Genomic DNA, 4459 nt, shown 5'->3' on the forward strand with positions numbered 1-4459 from the left:
ACTTTTTTTTTTTTTTTTTAATGGCTGTGAACCATGTGGTTGCTGGGAATTGAACTCATGACCTCTGGAAGAGCAGTCAATGCTCTTAACTGCTGAGCCTTCTCTCCAGCCCCTCATACCTACTCTTATTGAATATAATGGGTGAAATCTTAGCTAGGATAATATGACCAAGAAAAAAAGAGACAAAGGATACAATTAGTAAAGGAAGTTTTCAGATTATCCCTATTTGCAGATGATACGATGTCATATACTAAATTAACCATGAGAAAATTTTTAGATCTGATACATACTTTGAGCACAGTAGCAGGGTACAGAATCACTCTACATATAAGCATCTAATGCAATCTTGTTATGTTGTCAAACAAGTTGACCTCGGGCTGGTGAGATGGCTCAGCGGGTAAGAGCACTGACTGCTCTTCGGAAGGTCAAGAGTTCAAATCCCAGCAACCACATGGTGTCTCACAACCACCCGTAATGAAATCTGACGCCCCCTTCTGGTGCGTCTGAAGACAGCTACAGTGTACTCATTTATAATAATAAATAAATTTAAAAAGAAAAGAAAACATTTAGCCAGGCAGTGGTGGCACACGCCTTTAATCCCAGCACTCGGGAGGCAGAGGCAGGTAGATTTCTGAGTTCAAGGCCAACCTGGTCTACAGAGTGAGTTCCAGGATAGCCAGGGCTACACAGAGAAACCCTGTCTCAAAAAAAAAAAAAAAAAAAAAAAAAAAAGAAAAGAAAAGAAAAGAAAAACAAAAAACAAACAAACAAAGAAAACCAAGTTGACCTCGAACTTGCAGTCACTCTCAACTCAGCCTCCAAGAGTAGGTTATAGACTTGTGTCACCACACCTAGTGTTCAGTAGTTTTTCTGTATGCTCAGTAATGACCGTTTGGTAGAACATACCTCAACACTTGTTATTTCAGCACTTGGGGAGTAGAGGCAGAAGGTTCTAGATCATCGTAAACCATATACCAAGCTGAAGACCACCAGCCTGCAATACATGAGACTTCGTCTCACAAATCACAAGTACACAGAGGGTTGGGAGAGCCAAAGCCTTGTGTGATGGTTGATCTTAGTTGTATGTGTTATTGTATCTGATACCAAGTAAGAGAGACACTTCTGGTTGGTCTATGAGGACAATTTCTGGAATGATTAATTAGAGTAGGGGGAAGACCCTGTTTAAGAATGGGCTCTGCTTTCATGGTGGCCTAGATAGAATGCAGTGTGAGGGAAAACAGTGATGCTGTCTTTGCTTATTCTGGGTGAGTACACACGCCCCGTTCCTGTTGTTCTTGCCATCCTGAGACATCAGAACACAGCTTCTTTAGCTTTTCAAGTGGACCAAAGCCATATCTCTCCAGGAATCCTCTTATGTCTTCAGCCACAGATTGGGAATGCTGCAGATGTGTGGATTGAGCCACCACCAGTTCCTCAGCCTTTCAACCATACACATACCCAGCCCACATCATGTGTCTTAGTCAGAGTTTTATTGCTGTGGAAAAAATATCATGACCATGGCAACTCTTTTATTATTACTATTATTTATTTATTCTATGTAAGTACACTGTAGTAGCTGTCTTCAGACACATCAGAAGAGGGCATCAGATCTCATTACAAATGGTTTTGAGCCACCATGTGGTTGCTGGGATTTGAACTCGAGACCTCTGGAAGAGCAGTCAGTGCTTTTAACCGATGAGCCATCTCTCCAGCTCAACCATGGCAACTGAATAAAGGACATTTAATTGGGGCTGGTTTACAGTTCAGGGGTTTAGTCTGTTATCCTGGTGGGAAGCACAAAAGCATTCAGACAGACATGGTGCTGTAGAAGGAACTGAGAGTTCTACATCTTGATCTGAAGGCAAGTAAAGGGGACTGTCAGCACTGGGCAGAGACCTCTCAAAGCCCACCTCAACAAGGACTTACTTCCTCAATCAAGGCCACACCTACTCCAGTACAGCCACACCCCTAATAGTGCCACTTCCTATGGGCCAAACATTCAACACATGAGTCTATGGGATCCATACCTATTCTAACCACTACATTCCATGTAAGCCAATCTAATATGCTTATTTTATAATAAGTGTTCATTCTGTCTGTTTTGATGGCTAAGAGAACCCTGATTAATCTGGGGCAGTAGGCTGTGCAGGCAACCTGGTCCCAGCTGAGCAAGAGGTCTGGAACTCTGGAGATGCGGTGGGTGGTAATTATCACCTGCATGGGACCATGGGACAGAAGGTGTTTGACCACGCCTCTTGGGCCCCTGGCTCATTTTAGTCACAGCCCCCCACTCCCAGGAGAGGTGTGTGCTATTGGTCACCAAGCTGCACCAAGCCACCTTATGTGCAAATAAAAGCTCTCAGCACAAACCAATGAGAAATACCTGCTGTCAAATCACCCCCAAAGCTGTATATAAATCCTATCCAGGGAGTTAAAGGTGTGAAAGATCTACTCTGTCGTCTGAACCTTTTGTTCTAAGAGCTGTAACACTTGGGGAGAGGTCTGCTGTCCTGAAATGCTGCCTGAAGCTGCGCCGCACTCTTCACTGGCTAGTTGGCCTCTCATCCGTCCGCCCAGCCCAACTTGACTCAGTGCAGGGCAGTGTGGAGCAACTGAGTGACCTGAAAAGCACGGCAGAGATGGAGGTGAAGCCCATTGCAGCAGCAGAAGGTACAGAAGCGACTTCTCCTCCCTGCCTGTGCTCGATTCCCTTCGCTGGAACTCTAACACCAGGTTGGGCCAGAGATCTCCATGAAAGCCTCTGGTATTCAGGCCCACAGATTAACACACAATCCCAAACAGAAAGTGTAAGACCCTGACGAGCCTTCACTTACTGGAGACCCCCTGAGTGAATCACATGGAGCCTGATAGATGTAAAGAACATGAGGATTTTTATTTCAGTGCACTGAGGCCGTCCCTGACCATCAGGAAAGGAGGTAACCCTGCACAGCTTGTTCAATGAGCTTTTATACAGTTTTCAGGGCAGCAGCCATTAGACAAAATGTGATTGGTAGAACAATGTGACTTTTTAAACTGATTGATCTTTAGGGAATGAGGTGACAAGGACTTTCCTGGTCTGAAGGTAGACAAAGGTCCACCCTGCAGAATGTGCCCCCACCTACAGGTAGTTTCTCACCTCGTGATCTGAGGAATGTTAATTAGCATTTCCCTTCCCGAGAGAGTTCCACTACCTTCCTAAAGTTCCTGAGCTTATCTTATTAAGGAAATTCCTGGCCTCCTCTTGTTTTTCTGTTAACAGCCTGTCTTGTTTCTCTGTGTATCCCTGGCTGTCCTGGAACTCTGTAGACCAGGCTGGCCTCAAACTCAGAAATCTGCCTGCCTCTGCCTTCCAAGTACTGGGATTAAAGGTATGCACCACCCCTGCCTGGCTAACAGCCTGTCTTGTTAAAATAAAATAAAATAAAATAAAATAAAAAGGACTGAAAAGTACCCAAATGTCCCAGTGAACAAATGACTTGAAAAGACAGATCTAAAAAGATGAAATATGGGGGCTGTGGTGCTGACTCAGCAGTGAAGAGCACTTACTGCTCTTTCAGAGGACTCTGGATCAGTTTCTAGTACCCACATGGCAGGGGATCTGAATGAAGCTCTTCTGACCTACACTGGTACCAGGTACACATATGGCACACATTCAGACATGTAGGAAAAACACACACATACAATTTTTAAAAACTGAAATTCAGATGGCCAATAAATACGTGAAAAAGTGCTGGAGAGATGTCTCAGTGGCTAAAAGTATTTGCTGACTCAATACCTGATGACCTGAATTTAAAACATATGGGTCCCACATGGTGGAAGGATATTTCACTTCTAAAAGTTGTCCTCTGATCTCCACATGTGTACCACACACAACACATGAACAATGTTCAGTATGCTTAGTTGTCAGGGTAAATTAAAATTATATTGAAATTTCATCTCAAATCAGAATGGCTAGTATCAATAACATAAATAATGTTACTAAAAATGTGGGGGAAACAGGAATCTCTATCTGTTAGTGGGAATATGGATTGGTGTACCCATTATAGATGTCAGTGTGGTAGCCAGGGGGTGGTGATGTGTAGTTTTAGTCCTAGCAATTGGGAGACACAGGGAGGTGGATTTCTTAAGTTCAAGGCCAGGTTGTTTTACATATAAATAATAAGTTTCAGGCCAACTAGAGCTCCACAGTGAGATCTGTTCTTTTTTTTTTTTTAAGATTTATTATTTTAATGTGTATGAGTACACTGTAGCTGTACAGATGTCCATGAGCCATCATGTTTATGGTTGTTGGGAATTGAACTCAGGACCCCTGCTGGCCGGGGTAATTCACTGTAGCTGTCTTCAGACACACCTGAAGAGGGCGTCAGATCTCATTTCGGGTGGTTGTGAGACACCATGTGGTTGCTGGGATTTGAACTCAGGACCTTCAGAAGAGCAGTCAGTGTTCTTACCCGCTGAG

This window comes from Mastomys coucha, unplaced genomic scaffold (genome assembly GCF_008632895.1).
Source record: "Mastomys coucha isolate ucsf_1 unplaced genomic scaffold, UCSF_Mcou_1 pScaffold5, whole genome shotgun sequence".
Lineage (NCBI taxonomy): Eukaryota > Metazoa > Chordata > Mammalia > Rodentia > Muridae > Mastomys > Mastomys coucha.